Below are 18,120 nucleotides of genomic sequence, written 5' to 3' on the forward strand. Positions count from 1 at the left end.
ATTCATTGGGAGGACAGTAAGGTGTCATCCCAGATTGGCTTAAGCCTGAGTCGGTGCACATTATTTAAACATTTGCAAGCAAGGAAGACTTCTGATGCCTGAGGTGAAGTCAATAACACCCCAACAGCATTGCTGCTACCAACATGGCGACAGTGATTATCTGGAGAAACATTTGGCTGTTATTTGGAAAGGAAGGAAATAGATACAGAGCAGTTAAGAAATAAGAAATAGTTTAATAGGGCTTCCCTGGTGGCGCAGTGGTTGAGAGTCCGCCTGCCGATGCAGGGGGCGTGGGTTCGTGCCCCGGTCTGGGAGGATCCCGTGTGCCACAGAGCGCCTGGGCCCGTGAGCCATGGCCGCTGGGCCTGCGCGTCCGGAGCCTGTGCTCTGCAGCGGGAGAGGCCACAGCAGTGAGAGGCCCTCATGCTGCAAAAAAAAAAAAAAAAAAAAAAATAGTTTAATAGTTTGCTTTAATCTTCAAAATTGTTTTATGAAGAGCACACCACCTTCCCTACTCCCTACTCTACTTCCATCTTTCTCACTAAACAAGAATGATACCACCACAATCGTATTCCTCTTACTGTATAAACTATTTCAATTTTTAAACTATCCACATATCAAAATCCCAAAAGCTAGAAATGTGAAAGTCACCTTTTATTTTTGTCTTATTCCACATGACCAGTTGGTCACAATTGGTCACTTATCTGCTAAATATGTCTTGAAGTGCCTTCCATTCTAAACTGTTTTCCTTTTTGAGATGGATACGATTTCTTCATGTACTGCCCATGTATTACCTAGATTCATGCAACAGCATCATAAATGCTTTTCCTCTGTGTTTTCTGATTTATAATCTCTCTTTGTTAATCTGATTCCTTTTGTAATTTTCCTTTTCATCTAAGTTAAACATATATTAGGTTGAAGTTTTTCATAGTGTGAATTTTATTAACTACTATTGAGTTTATAGCTATATCCCAATTTATACTCCTTATGTTGTTTCTTTGTATACTTTTTTGAGCAGTGTTACCAGAGGTGGCCTAAAATAATTTAATTTTTACTTTATTTTAAAAATGTATACATATTTAACTTTTTCTTTTTACCTTAATATTTTCTTCTTATTTTGGAGGGTTTACTCTGCTAACTTTTTTGAACTTACTAAATTGAATTCTTAGTTTCCTTTATATGATATATACATTTGAGGCTAAACATAGTCCTCTAAGTACAACTTCAGCTATATCCCTTAAGTTTTATTATCTGTCATAAATACTTCCTAATATAACTCAACAAAAAGATTATTCATAAATTCAAACAATTATTATTTAATAATTTCCTTTCCTGCTTTATACACATTTTTCTTTATTCCACATTTTTGATCCTATACTATCTCTTCTACCACTACTAGATTAATCTTTTAAAATTCAAGTTACTTCCCTGGTTAAAAATCCTTCAAGAGTTCTGGATTTGTGTTTACCTGAAAAGATGAGTTACACACGTTGAAAATTCCTGTTCTTTCATCAAAGTCATAATTCATGGCAATGAAATGTCTTGAATATGAAAAGAAAAATTTAAACTAGTAAAAGGAAAAGGACTTAGTAAAATTAATTTTCTTTAAACATTTCAGAGGTTTGAAGGTACCGACACTGACATGTCTTTAGCTTAAGTATGTTTTAAGCACAAAAAAATAGTTCTCGCTAAAGGCTAAGAAGTATTTAGCTATTAAGAAATATATAACTTCATTCTCCCTGTGTAGACAAATAACATTTAAGGCAGATTACCTTGATTTACATGAAATAAATCCCTGAGTATTCTGCCCAAAATATAAATGCTCATCACATTGTAAATGAGTAGTAGAGAAATATTCAGTCTGCTGTATTTTTCAGCAATAGAGAATCTGCCTGAAAATTCTCTTTAAAATGAATTGTTTCTTTATAGTATAGGCTGTAATGAGAAAGCAATTTTAAACTTACAAACGTTTATGCTTATTTTTGTTCTCCATCTTTAACTATACAGAACAGAATCCCTCCACAATATCTCCCAGCACTAAGCACGTTGAGTGGCTCAGGGGTTCCAAGCATTCTTGGTCACATTTCACCATTTGTGGTATTTGGAACCACAAATGCCAATTCTGCTGCAACTTCTTCATTACAAACACATGTGCAGGAACAAGGAGGAGAAGAAAGAGAGAAAGGCAGAAGTTGAGGAAAAGGAAGAGGACATTCCAGTCTGCATGATTACGGATTAATCCAAATCATAGCAGCAGGGCAAAGCTCCCAAACGTTAGAGTTGTATACCTGACACTACCCACCCTATCCTCTCATCACCTTCATGTAGACAATTACACATCAAAGATGCTTCTCGTATTAAACACAAAATTGAATATTATTTTGTTTCATTCTCAATGTATACCCCTTTCAGCTCATGAAAATAAGTGATATATATTTTATTCTGCTTCTTCCACTTAAATCATAATCTCAAAGCACTGCTTCTCATAGATGACCTTTTCTCCCTTTCCTAGAATTCACTGGTATACCCTTACCCACATACAATCTTCTCCCATCCAAAATATGGACTTCAGACTCTCTACTTCTAATATGAACTAAATGATAATTTTTTGCTATTAGTTTATGAATATAGCAAGATAAGATTTATATCTAAGTTATTGCAATATCTCTTAGAAAAACGTATGCCATTTAGTAATATTGAATCACTTTTCTAACTTTAAAAAGAAATGCTAAATACCTAAGAAGGAGAAAACATTTGGTGCATATGCAACCTAAGTGCCCCCATTATATCAAAACAAATTCAAGCCTTCATCAAATCAATTAACTTATGAGAAATCAAATTGAAAATGCCATAATCAAGTAGGAATTTAAGAGAAGAAAGGTCAAGTTTTTTAAATAAGCAATTTTCCCAAATAATCTTTCCTGAACTTTCATCATGAACAACATAAAAACATCTTTTAGAGAAAAAAAAGATGAAACAGTGTTATATTAGTGTGCAGGAGAGAGAAATGAGGAAATGTTCTGAAGAAAGTGTTAGTGAAATGGTTACAAAAACTCTAAGACAAAGAAAGAAATACTTATATTGAGATTTATTACTGCAGTCTGTCTCTGGCTGGTTTGTATAATATGTGAACACTTCTGTGTAGGTAGGGACTATTACCTATTACCTCCCAGCATGGCTCATTGTTCCATCCTTCTGGAAACAGAAGAAATATACAGACAGACATAAAGTGTTGTTTATCACCAACATACATAATGCTATAGCATTGTTTTAATCCATATATGCTTCAGAAATATTCACAAAAACATCATAATGCACTTTTATCCCAAATGATAGAATGAAATTCAAGTCAAAATACATATTTTAAGGGGATAGTTCTCTTTTACTAAAATTAGTTATATGAGTTGTCACATTTGCCAAAGATTAATTTCTGAAGGTTATATTCTTTGTTTTTTAATAGAGGACTGATAGAAACTAAAAATCAGCCCATTTTCCTTTATATCAGTACTATGCCATCTAAATAAGATTTCATAAAATAAAAAGATAGGACAAAGACAGTTCCAATGAAAAGTGGACCTTAGTGACACATATAAAATTTCCTCTCTCTCTCTCTCTATATATATATATCTACAGATGGATAGATATAGATATATATGAAACATTACATTCAATTATGGTAAAATACATATACTATAAAATTTACCATTTTAACTATATTAAAGTATAGTATTCAGTAATGTTAATTACATTCACAATATTGTGCAACTATCACTCCTATCTAGTTTTAGATATTTCCATTACTCCAAAAGAATACGCTGTACCTGTAAGCAAATACTCTTCATTCTCACCTCTTCCAGTCTTCGGCAACACTAATCTGCTTTCTGTCTCTGAAGATTTTTGCTTATTCTGAATATTTTATATAAATGAAATCCTATAATATGTGACCCCTTATGCCTGGCTTCTTTCACTTAGCATAATTTTTCCAAGGTTCATCCATGTTGGAGCGTATATTAGTACTTACTTTCTTTATATGGCTAAATAATATTTCATTGTGTTGATGTACCAGATTTTGTTTATTCATTTATCAGTCGATGGACATCTGGGTGGTTTCCATCTTTCTTTTGGCTGTTATGAAGCGTGCTGATATCAAACATTGAAAAAGAGAATCGTGGTCTTCAGTGCTTGTCAGTGAGTGGGGAGAATTATTTAAGTTAAAAGAGTAGAGGAATGATGCTATTGTGCTACAGGAACACAAGAGAGAGATTCCAAATCCAAATTTTGGTGGGCAAAGTAGACTGGCAGGTGAAAATGAAATGTATGCTTATATTGGAGGGAGAATTTATATTGGTGAATTTTATGTGGAAATATGGGCTCAGATTTGGGGTATGTATCACAGTCAGCTCAAACTCTTGGGCCATAAGAGAATGGAATTTGAGGGGAATTTATGTAATATTAATATGAGCAAAGAACCTATGTGTGGGAATTACAAAAGGTAAAAGTACAGGAAGCATGCAGCACGGTAAGCCATTTTAGAATATGGACTTCTTCCTAAGAGAAATACATACTCTTCATTCAGCTGAAAGTAGAACTGAAAAAGGCACCACTTGCAATGTAACAATAAGAAAAACCCAGATTATAACTTTCTTAAATTTATTAAATAACTGAGGTTACAGGGCAACCAAGTATCATGAAACCTAAGATAAAATATGTCCTTCCAAAGAGCAATCAGATACAGGCACTGGCTCACCTAAGGCAAAGCACAAGAGGAACAGAGTCAAATTAGGAATTGAGGGAAACTTCTTCACACTGAATAAGTACCTGCACCTACAGCTAACATTATACTTAACATTATATTTAAGGGTGAAATATTTCTTTCCCACAAACTTTAGGAAGAAGACAGTGATATCTGCCCATGCCCCTCCTGTTCAACACTGTACTAGATTTACTAGCTAGTGCTATAAGTCAAGTAACATAAATAGAAGGCATACAGTTTCTAGAGAAAGAGATAGAAATATCTCCATTTAAAGACAACATGATTGGTTTTTTTTGTTTTTTGTTTTTGTTTGTTTTTTTGTTTGGTTTGGTTTGTTTTTTTTGTGGTACGCAGGACTCTCACTGTTGTGGCCTCTCCCGTTGTGGAGCACAGGCTCCGGATGCGCAGGCTCAGTGGCCATGGCTCATGGGCCTAGCCGCTCCGCAGCATGTGGGATCTTCCCAGACCAGGGCACGAACCCGTGTTGCCTGCATCGGCAGGCAGACTCTCAACCACTGCACCACCAGGGAAGCCCAAACATGATTTTTATGCAGAAAATTTTAAAGAATCCACAAAAAGCTACTAGAACTAGTCAGTGAGTCCAGCAAAACCTTAGGATAAAATATTAAAAAGCAACTATATTTCTACAAACTAGTAAGGAGCAATTGGAAATGAAACCAAGAAAAACGTCATATACAACAGCAATAAAATCATGAAATAATTCAGTATACATCTAAGAAAATGTGTTCAGCAACTGTATGATTAAAACTACAAAACACTTCACAGACATAGAAAACAAACTTATTGTCACCAAAGGACAAATTAGGAGTTTGGGATTAAGATACACACTATTATATATAAAGTAGATAAGCAACAAGGACCTACTGTATAGCACAGGGAACTATATTCAATATCTTATAATAACCTATAAAGGAAAAGAATCTGAAAAAGTATATTATATATAGATATAAATATAACTATAGATATAACTGAATCAGTTATATATATATACATACATATATATGTATATATATAACTGAATCACTTTGCTGTGAACCTGCAACTATCACAACATTGTAAATCAACTATACTTTAATAAAAGAAAAAAAAGAATAGAGAAAAAAAAGAACCACAAGAGTCAGTCCAACCACACATGGGTTATCAGGAAGCTGAGACCAGCACACACAAAAAATACAAAACTACAAAACACTGATAAAAGAAGTGAAATAAAATCCAATCCATTTAAATAGAGAGATACATTGTGTTATATATTAGAAGTGAACCACATTAACAGGATCATACACCATGATCAAGTAGAATTTATAACTGGGATCAAGGATGGTACAACATTAGCAAATAAATCAGTGTGATACATCACATTGATAAAATGAAGGATAAAAATCACATCATCTCAATAGATGCAGAAAACGTGTATGACAAATTTCAACACCCTTTCATGAGACAACTCTCAACAAACTAGGAATAGAAGGAAGTTATCTCAACATAATAAATTTAATATAAGCCTACAGTTAACAGCATACTCAATAGTGAAAAGCTAAAAGTTTTTCCTCTAATATCAGGAAGAAGGCAAGGATGCCCACTCTTACCTTTTTTTATTCCTTTTTTTTGGCTGCGCCTTGTGGTTTGCAGGATCTTAGTTCCCCTACCAGGAATTGAACCCAGGCCCCAGCAGTGGAAGCGCCAAGTCCTAACACCTGACCACCAGGGAATTCCCCACTCTTAGCACTTCTATTCAAAATGATGTTTGAAGTTTTAGCCAGAGCAATTAGACAAGAAAAAATAATAAAAGATATCCAAATCAGAAAGAAAGAAATATGTTTGCAGATGACATGACCTTATATGTATCAATAGAAATTCTACATACTTCACTAAAATGCTGTTAGAACAAATAAAAGTTGCAGATTACATAAACAACATACAAAATCATTTGCTTTTCTGTACACTAACAACTAATTATGTAGAAAGGAAATTTAAAAAACAATCCCATTTACAACAGCATCAAAGAATGAAATACTTAGGAATAAACTTAACCAAGGAGGTGAAAGATTTGTACACTGAAAACTACAAAATCTTGATGAAAGAAATTAAACACAAATAAATAGAAAGACATCCAATTCTCATGGCTTGAAAAACTTCATATTGTTAAAATGCCTATATTATCTAAAGTGATCTACAGATTTAGTGCAGTCTCCATCAAAATCTCAATGGCATATTTTGTAAAAATAGATAAAATAATCCTAAAATTCATATGGAACCACAAAAGACCCCAAATACCAAAGCAATATTGAGAAAAAAAGAACAAAGCTGGAGGCATCACACTTCCTGATTTCAAAAGATATTGCAGGGCTTCCCTGGTGGCACAGTGGTTGAGAGTCTGCCTGCCGATGCAGGGGACACAGGTTCGTGCCCTGGTCCAGGAAGATCCCACATGCCGTGGAGCGGCTACGCCCGTGAGCCATGGCCACTGAGCCTGCGCATCTGGAGCCTGTGCTCCGCCACGGGAGAGGCCACAACAGTGAGAGGGCTGCATACCACAAAAAAAAAAAAAAAAAAAATATTGCAGAGCCACAGTATTAAAACATCAAGGTACTGGATAAAATGAGACATGTAGACCAATGGAACAGAATAGAGAGCTCAAAAATAAACATATATGTTTAACAGATACACACTATTATATATTCACATTTCTCTGACCCAAGAGTAAATAATTGACCCATAACTGGCCAATAATTGATGTAATTTTCATTAATTTGTCAGATTTTATAGGGATTTGCCATGTGACAAGCAGCTTTTAGGTATTGCAGATTCAGTGGTATATATAATAATAAAGACAAAGCCACCAATCTCACAGAGTGTATATTCAAATGTAAAATCTGTGTGTTCTATACTAGCCTTATATTCAGGGATGGTGTTATGCCTCATTCTAGGCAAATCAGAAAAACCTGGTTCCTTACAAAACTATTTTATACTCTTGTTTCCAGAATTCCTAGGGAAGTGGTGAGGTCCTTTATGAGACGGAGATACTGCCTTTATTATCCTAGTCCCTATCCCAGCCTTATCTTTAATTTTCTCAGAGAGCTGCTTATTTAAAAGAAGCAGCACTTTACACTTGTAGATAACAAGATGCACCGAGGGACCAGTCCCAAATGAAGAATTCTTTCTTATGAAATGAGACATACTGAAGTACAGAGAAAATCTTAGGATATGTTTGGAAGCAGATGCCCAGACCAAGGAATAAAGGAAAAATGTCCTCAAATACACATATATTTTTAAGCGTAATAAAATATGAAGGATGTTTTTCTTTTCATTTAGGATCTTGAAATCATATGTCTAGGAAATGAGGAGGGTATTCAGATGTTAAGTCACTTCCTAAGGAAAGGGTCATTCCTAAGTAATTTTTCCCATTGAGTGTAATAAATATGATAAAAGTCATCAGGCTATCAAGGGGTACTTTTCTTTGGTATGATGAAAAATGTAATATTTGTGAAGTAGAAAAAAGGAAATTTTTATTTTGGGGAGGGAAAGCTTAAATTATATTTGAAACAGCAGTAAGATATTTAAGTTTATGGTTTTATTGTCTTCAGTTAAAATGGGTGACCTGAAATATCCTATATCATTTACCAGAGAAAGGAATATAACACAGCACTTAAAATGTTTCCTGAATTAGTAGGAAGGCTTTGCAAAGAAATGGTGAGCCAGAATTATTACACACAGTAAAATTGTTATTAAAGATTGATATGCAAGGTAGCATTTCTGTTGTGTGTTTAAGGTTGATTATTAAGAGGTCATGTATACATATACAAAGGAAAATGAAAAACATGATTCAAAACAGTCTTTGCATATTAGGATTAAAATGTTTCTTTTAGATTTTAGAAACCTTTTGAAATAATTATCTTAATAGTTTCTCATCCAAATTTTAAAATAATTCATTTTTTCCTGGGCTCTAGTTAATTTTGAATGTATTTTGGATACACCAAAATAGCAACCATTGTCGTTGCACCAACCCATCTAATATCCAGAGTAGCTGTCAGCATTTCTTATTTGGTGATTTGCCATTTGAGAAAATGCAGCACAAAGAGAAAATGCAATTTCATGACATTTGCAAAGAGTTCAAGCTATACAATTATTTTCAGCTTTGATAATTTTGTTTGTTAACACTTTACTAAGTTAACTTTTTATTTTATTTGTCTAATTAAATTACTTGAAATTCTCAGCACTTGCAGTGCAGGAATAAGAAGCTCGCTGTGCTAAAAGTTGGTTTCTATTTATACTCAGAGAAACTAGATAAATTGTGCTGAGTTTATTTTTTCTTCTTCACAAGAATTATTCTTTTTCTCTTATCCTCTGCTACCTATATTTCTTTCCTGTGATATTTGATCTGAAAAGTTAAGTTTCTCATTGAAGACTGGAAGAATATACACATTTATACCTGCTTCCTCCAAAACTCAACAAATAAGACAATAAAAAGGAATTTTAAGCCATAAATCCACAAGGATCAGAAACAAAACAAACACACACAAAAGTGACAATAACAGAAGAAACATTTGGAAGCTTGAAAGCAAAGACTCAGAATATACTGGGATTGTAGACCTTTGAAATATCCACTAAGTGAGCTGCTCTGGTGTGCTGGGAAGGTAGTTAGGGATGGTGCAGTGTATTAGTTAGGAGGGAAGCCATAATGTCTGAATTCAGATCCTGGTTCCACTACTTGCTATGTGACCTCAAACAGAACTGATTTTCCTCTTGTGTTTCTCAGTTTTCTGAACTGTAGCATGAAGCCAGCTAAAGTGGTACCTACTTTACAGGGCTGTTTTCAGTATTAAATTAGCTAACTTAAGTACTTTATACAGTGTCTGGAGTGTTGTTATCTCTCAAGGTGCTGCCAGACTACAGTTCCCATCCCACCCCATGGACTTACTCAGTTGCCACTCTGCATTCAAGCCTCAACCTTTCTGCACATTTGCACAGCTGTTCCCAAATCCATGGATTGATAGAATATGACACTTGCAAGCTTCCCTGGACACTCACCAACAAACTTCATGAAGGTGTGGTAATCCAGTCTAGCATGTTGAGTTGGATCAGGATGCACTACATGCTCAGGGCTGTGGACAGAGGGAGTGGACCTCTGTTACACATATTATAGAGTTATAAAGGCCTTAGGCAGTGTTGATGTCTAAGTACACAGGATTTGAAACAGATCTGAGGCCAAATAGTGATCCTATCTATGTGGCTTTAGGGAAGCTCCTTAATCTCCCTATCCATACAGATATCTAATGTCCCACATGGAGTTAATACCTACCGTATAGTTGTACTATAAAGCACCTAGTACATAGCTTGGCATATAGTAGACACTCATAAAGAACAGCTAAAACAGTGGTTAAAAAATTTAAAAAGCTCTTAAACATTTCTCAGGTATTCTTCAAGTATGTCTGCTATGTAAGCTTTACCATGTGACTAACAATTTTCCAGTGATATACAGCTACTTTCCAATGGTATGATCCCCATGTCCTTATCCAGAGAAAGTGATTCATTGTCTCTCAGGCATAGTGGGTGTCTCTATGGCACCCACTGTGTGTATATAACAAACACTAATTTCATCTATACTTATAAATGCCAGATTATGGTGCTGATAGTCATAAATCCATGAGCCAGTTTTGTTATTTCTTCAATTGCACTTCTTAAACTGGAGGAGGTGCTTGGGCTACAATAACATCATACATAGATAATTTTAATAAGTGAAAGATTCTGCCAATCATTTAGATGTTTTGCTATTGGTCTTTAAATCTGGTCCAAATATTTGAATGAACAAATATATAGAAATGTATGCATATTTCATTCTGGAAGCAGAATAGAGAGATAGAAAAGCAAAACAAAACTTTTTAATTGGTGGTACTGAGATCAAGTGAATTAAATGCACCTTTTTTCTTTTTTTTCTTTTTTGTATTGAAATATAGTTCACATACAACATTATAATAGTTTCAGGTGTTCAACATTGTGATTCAACGTTTTTATACATTATAAATTGATCGCCGTAAGTCTAGTAAACCATCTGTCACCATACAAATTATTGCACCATTATTGACTATATTCCCTATGCTGTACATTACATCCCCAGGACTTACTTATTTTATAAATGGAAGTTTGTAATTCTTACTCCCTTTTATCGATTTCACCCAACCCTCTAACCCCCTGTTCTCTGGTGACCACCAGTTTGTACTTTGTATCTATGAGTCTGTTTCTGTTTTGTTACGTTTATTCATTTGTATTGTTTTTAAAATTCCACATATAATTGAAATCATATTGTATTTGTCTTTCTCTGTCTGACATTTCATTTAGCATAATACCTCTAGGTCCATACATGTTGTCGCAAATGAAAAGATTTCGTTGTTGATATGACTGAGTAACTCTGCATTGTGAATATATACCACATCTTCTTTATCCATTCATCTATTGATAGGCACTTAGGTTGCTTCCATATCTTGGCTATTGTAAATAATGCTGCGATGAACATAGGTGTGCATATATCTTTTTCAATTAGTGTTTTTGTTTTATTCAGATAAATACCAAGGAGTGGAATTGATGGATCATATGGTAGTTCTACTTTTGATATTTTGAGACACCTCCATACTGTTTTCCGTAGTGGCTGCAGCAATTTGTGTCCCCAACTACAGTGCACAATGGTTTCCTTTTCTCCACATCCTTTTCAACACCTACTTGTTTTTTCTTGTCTTTTAATAATATTCATTCTGGGAATTCCCTGGTGGTCCAATGGTTAGGACTCAGTGCTCTCACTGCCATGGCCTGGGTTCAATCCCTGGTCGGGGAACTAGGATCCCAGTAGCCACGTGGTGTGGCCAATCCTGACAGTTATGAGGTGATATCTCATTGTGGTTTTTATTTGCATTTCCCTGATAACTAGAGATGTTGAGTGTGTTTTCATGTGTCTGTTGATTACCTGCATGTGTTCCTTGGGCAAATGTCTCTTCAAGTCCTCTTCCTATTTTTAAATCAGGTTGTTTGTTTTTTGATGTTGAATTATATGAGTTGTTTATATATTTTGGATATTAAGCCCTTATCAGGTATATTGTTTTGCATATATCTTCCATTCAGTAGGTGGCCTTTACATTTTGTTGATGGTTTCTTTTGCTGTGCAAAAGATTTTTAGTTTGATGTAGTCCCATTTGTTTATTTTTGCTCCTCCCTTCCCTAAGGAGACAGGTACAAAAAAATATTGCTATGACCAATGTCAAAGAGTACACTGCCTATATTTTCTTCCAGGAGTTTTATGGTTCATGTCTTACATTTAAATCTTTAATCTATTTTTAATTTATTTTTGTACATGGTGTAACAGAGTGGTCCAGTTCTGTTCTTTTTCATGTAACTGTCCTGCTTCCCAACACCATTTATTGAAGAGACTATCATTTCTGCACTGTATATTCTTGGCTCCTTTTTTGTAAATTAATTGACCATATAAGCATGCATTTATTTCTGGGCTCTGTCCATTGATCTCCGTCCGTTTTTGTGTCAGTACCATACAGTTTTGATTACTGTAGCCATGCAGAATAGTTTGAAATCAGGGAGCATGGTACCTCCAGTTTTTTTTTCTTTCTCAAGATTGCTTTGGCTATTCAGGGTCTTTTGTGGTTCCATACAAATTTTAAGACTGTCTGTTCTAGTTCTTTGAAAACTACCGTTGGATTTTTGATAGGGATTGCATTGAATCTGTAGATTGCTTTGGATAATATGATCATTTTAACAATATTCTTTGAATCCATGAGTATGCCATATCACTGAATTTATTTGTGTCATCTCAATTTCTTTTTTCAAGTTCTTATAGTTTTCAGAATACAGGCCTTTCACCTCCTTTCTTAAATTTATTACTGGGTATTTTATTCTTTTTGATGCAATTATAAATAGATTGCTTTTTAAATTTCTTTTTCTGATAGTTCGTTTTTAGTATCTGGAAATGCAACAGATTTCTGTATATTGATTTTGTATCCTGCAACTTCATTGAATTCATTTACTCATTTATTAGTTCTAATAGGTTTTTTTGATGGAGTCTTTATGTTTTATATATACAGCATCGTGTCATCTGAAAACAGTGACCATTTCACTTCTTCCTTTCCAGTTTGATTCCTTTTATTTCTTTGTTTTGTCTGATTGCTGAGACTAGGATTTCCAATGCTATGTTGAATAAAAGTGGTGAGAGTGAATATTCTTGTCTTGTTCCTGATCTTAGAGGAAAAGCTTTCAGCTTTTCACCATTTAGTGTTATCTTAGCTGTGTGTTTATCATATATGACCCTCATTATATTGAGGTATGTTCCCTCTATACCCTCTTTATTGAGAGGTTTTACCCTAAGTGGATATTGAATTTGTCAGATGCTCTTTCTGAATATGAGATGATCATGTGATTTTTATCCTTCATTTTATTAATGTGGTGACTTATATTGATTGATTTGCAGATATTGAAGCATCCTGCATCTCTGGAGTGAATCCCACTTGATCATGGTGTATGACCCTTTGAATGTATTTGTTGAATTTGGTTAGGTAATATTTTATTGAGGCTTTTATATCCATGTCCATCAGTGATATTGGCCTGTAAATTTTTTTGTGTGTGGTGTCTTTGGTTTTGGTATTAGGGTGATGCTGGCCTGATAGGATGAGTTCAGAAGTGTTCCTTCCTCTTGAATTTTCTGGAATAGTTTGAGAAGGATAGGTATTAACTCTTCTTTAAATGTTTGGTAGAATTCAACTGTAAAGCCATCTGGTCCTAGACTTTTTGTTTGTTGTGATTTTTTGATTACTGATTAGTCTGTTCATATTTTCTATTTCTTCTTGATTTAGTTTTGGGAGAGTGTACATTTGTAGGAATTTGTCCGTTTCTTCTATATTGTCCATTTTATTGGTATTTAATTGTTTAAAGTAGTCTCTTATGACCCTTTGTATATCTTTGGTATTGGTTGGAACTTCTTCATTTCTGACTTTTACTTATCTGAGCCCGCTCTCTTGTTTTTTGATAAGTCTGGCTAAAGGTTTATCAATTTTGCTTATCTTTTCAAAGAACCAACTCTTAGTTTCATTGATCTTTTCCATTGTTTTTTATTCTCTACTTCATTTATTTCTGCTCTGACTTTATTATTTCTTTCCTTTTACTAACTTGGGGTTGTGTTTGTTTTTCTTTTTCTAGTTCATTCAGGTGTAAGTTCAGGTTATTTACTTGAGATATTTATTGTTTGCTGAGGTAGGCTTGTATTGCTATAAACTTTCCTCTTAGAACTGCTTTTGCCACATCCCATAGATTTTGGATCATTGTTTTCATTTTTACTTGTCTCCAAGTATTTTTTAATCTCCTCTTTGATTTCTCCAGTGAACACTTTGGTTATTTATTAGCCTGTTGTACCCTAAGTCTTTTGATTGGAACATTTAGTCCATTTACATTTAAAGTAGTTATTGATAGGTATGTGCTTATTGCCATTTCGTTAATTGTTTTCTGATTGTTTTTGTAGTTCTTCTCTGTTCCTTTCTTCTTGTCTTGTTCTCTTCCCTGGTGATGATAATTTTCTTTACTGTTATGTTTGTATTCCTTTCTATTTATGTTTTGTGTATCTGTTATATGTTTCTGGTTTGTGGTATCTAGGTGGTAGGTGACTGGGAAGATGTCACCCAGGCCCATGCTGGAACTCTGGCTTGTGTCCTTTCTATAGGCAGAGGAGCCATCTTCCCAGACAAGTGCCCCACCAGTTACCCAGGAGCCTCTGTCACTGCCTCCCCACTATCCCTCCCACAGTTCATTCCCACAATCAAGCTTCTCTGCTTGGTTGCTCTCAGCCTGGCCCTGCTCATGTTCCCACTGTTGCTCTGGCGCATCTGGTGGCTGTGCCACAAGAAAGTGAGTGACCCCTGCCTGCACAGCCCTATGTCCCAGGCCCTCACCAAACCCCAGCAGGCCCAGGCACATGCCTACCCCATGATCCTGCATGTGGGCAGGTTCCCATCAGCTCCAGGGTCCTCAGGCAAGCGAAGAAGGCACACACTTGGCCCTTTTATGCTGGGCATAGATACAGCCTGGGCTTCTAAGGGGCCACCTGCCTCATGCTTTCACAGGGAGATGGCCTATGGGGAGAAGGGACCTCAGATCCCCTGAGACCAGGGACGCCTCATGTCAGGTTTCTGGAGCACTCAGGTGGACCAAGGCTGGAGGACACCTCTGCTATTGGGGGAAGAAGAGGCGTCTGCAGGGCCACTGATGGCCCAAAGGGAGAAGGATGCTGGTCAAGAAGACGCATAACCTTGGGGGCAGCTGTGCTCTGCAAATCTATAGTGCCTTACATCATTCCTTCATCAGTCATTACTAAGTCACCAGCATGTGCTGGGCCCCACACTGGGCACAGAGGGGCAGAGCTACCAGCCTTGCCCACAGGAGCTCACAGTCTGGTGACTGGTCTGGTATTGGTACCTGGGGAGCTGGACAAAGTAGGCAAGTTGGGTATAGATGGCCCTCAGGGGATGCCAGGGTGGAGTACATGGTGTTAACTAGACTGATGGAGATTGACAGAAATGGCATCTACCAACATCAGGACAGCTGGGAAGAAGAAGAGGAAACAAAATTATAACCACCAGCACTTCCATCCCCAGAGGAAGTTCCACCAGGTCCCTGCCCCTCCGGCACATGCCCTAAAATTCATCAATAAGTCACTGTCTCGTATGAGGTACATGCTTTTCAAGCTGCTGATTCTATGCTGAGACTTGAAGTAAGTGAGTTTGTGTGAGAGCCCTTTAAGAGCAGAGTCTTGGGTTCCCACTATCCTCTGCCTCTCCTAGACATAAGCCCTGCTGATTTTCAAAGCCAGACATTATGGGTGCTCATCTGCCCAGTGCAGGTCCCCCTGGCTTGGGACCAGATGTAGGGCTCAGACCCCTTGCTCCTCAGGGCAGCCCTCCACGACTGTAATATCCTTCCTGCTTGTGGGTCATTGCACCGGGGGTATGGGTTCTGACTGGAACATGTCTTTGCTCCTCCTGCCCATCTTGATGTGGCCTTTCCTTTATATCCTTAGTTGTAAAAAATCTGTTCTGCTAGTCTTCAGGTTGTTCTCAGATAAAGTTGCTCTGCATGTCTTTGTAGTTCTGTGGGAGCAGGTGAGCACAGGGTCTTCCTACTTCACCATCTTGATCCACCCCTCTAATGTACCTTTTTAAATGACTAAATTTCTTTTAATCAGAGGTACAATTTAAATACTGCTTATTATTATTTTTCTTATTATATAAGAAATATATTGTTCAACATCAAAAGAACAAAATAAATATTAACCATAATCCCAATACCTGAAATAACTTTTTTTTAAACATCTTTATTGGAGTATAATTGCTTTACAATGGTGTGTTACTTTCTGCTGTATAACAAAGTGAATCAGTTACACATAGACATATGTTCCCATATATCTTCCCTCTTGTGTCTCCCTCCCTCCCACCCTCCCTATCCCACCCCCCTACGTGGTCACAAACCACTGAAGTGATTCCAGGTTCTATGCGGCTGCTTCCCACTAGCTATCTATTTTACATTTGGTAGTGTATATATATGTCCATGCCACTCTCTCACTTTGTCACAGCTTACCCTTCCCCCTCCCCATATCCTTAAGTCCATTCTCTAGTAGGTCTGTGTCTTTATTCCCGTCTTGCCCCTAGGTTCTTCATGACCATTTTTTCCCCCTTAGATTCTATATATATGTGTTAGCATACGGTATTTGTTTTTCTCTTTCTGACTTACTTCACTCTGTATGACAGACTCTAGGTCCATCCACCTCACTACAAATAACTCAATTTCGTTTCTTTTTATGGCTGAGTAATATGCCATTGTATATATGTGCCACATCTTCTTTATCCATTCATCTGTCGATGAACACTTAGGCTGCTTCCATGTAAATATTGTAAATAGAGCTGCAATGAACATTTTGGTACATGACTCTTTTTGAATTATGGTTTTCTCAGGGTATATGCCCAGTAGTGGGATTGCTGGGTCGTATGGTAGTTCTATTTTTAGTTTTCTAAGGAAGCTCCATACTGTTCTCCACAGTGGCTGTATCAATTTACATTCCCACCAACAGTGCAAGAGGGTTCCCTTTTCTCCACACCCTCTCCAGCATTTATGGTTTGTAGATTTTTTTGATGATGGCCATTCTGACTGGTGTGAGATGATATCTCATTGTAGTTTTGATTTGCATTTCTCTAATGATTAATGATGTTGAGCATCCTTTAATGTGTTTGTTGGCAATCTGTATATCTTCTTTGGAGAAATGTCTATTTAGGTCTTCTGCCCATTTTTTGATTGGGTTGTTTGTTTTTTTAATATTGAGCTGCTTGTAAATTTTGGAGATTAATCCTTTGTCAGTTTCTTCATTTGCAAATATTTTCTCCCATTCTGAGGGTGGTCTTTTGGTCTTGTTTATGGTTTCCTTTGCTGTGCAAGAGCTTTTAAGTTTCATTAGGTCCCATTTCTTTATTTTTGTTTTTATTTCCATTTCTATAGGAGGTGGGTGAAAAAGGATCATGCTGTGATTTATGTCATAGAGTGCTCTGCCTATGTTTTCCTCTAAGAGTTTGATAGTGTCTGGCCTTACATTTAGGTCTTTAATCCATTTTGAGTTTATTTTTGTGTATGGTGTTAGGGAGTGTTCTAATTTCATACTTTTACATGTAGCTGTCCAGTTTTCCCCGCCTCACTTATTGAAGAGGCTGTCTTTTCTCCACTGTATACTCTTGCCTCCTTTATCAAACATAAGGTGACCATATGTGCGTGGGGTTATCTCTGGGCTTTCTATCCTGTTCCATTGATCTCTATGTCTGTTTTTGTGCCAGTACCATACTGTCTTGATTACTATAGCTTTGTAGTATAGTCTGAAGTCAGGGAGCCTGATGCCTCCAGCTCCGTTTTTCATTCTCAAGATTGCTTTTGCTATTCGGGGTCTTTAGTGTTAACATGAATATTGTGAAATTTTTTGTTCTAGTTCTGTGAAAAGTGCCAGTGGTAGTTTGATAGGGATTGCATTGAATCTGTAGATTGCTTTGGGTAGTATAGTCATTTGCACCAAGTTGATTCCTCCAATCCAAGAACATGGTATATCTCTCCATCTATTTGTATCCTCTTCAATTTCTTTCATCAGTGTCTTATAATTTTCTGCATACAGGTCTTTTGTCTCCTTAGGTAGGTTTATGCCTAGATATTTTATTATTTGTGTTGTAATGATAAATGGTAGTGTTTTCTTAATTTCACTTTCAGATTTTTCATCATTAGTGTATAAGAATGCCAGAGATTTCTTTGCATTAATTTTGTATCCTGCTACTTTA

Source organism: Monodon monoceros, unplaced genomic scaffold (assembly GCF_005190385.1).
Source record: "Monodon monoceros isolate NGI ecotype Baffin Bay Population unplaced genomic scaffold, NGI_Narwhal_1 Super_Scaffold_12, whole genome shotgun sequence".
Taxonomy (NCBI): domain Eukaryota; kingdom Metazoa; phylum Chordata; class Mammalia; order Artiodactyla; family Monodontidae; genus Monodon; species Monodon monoceros.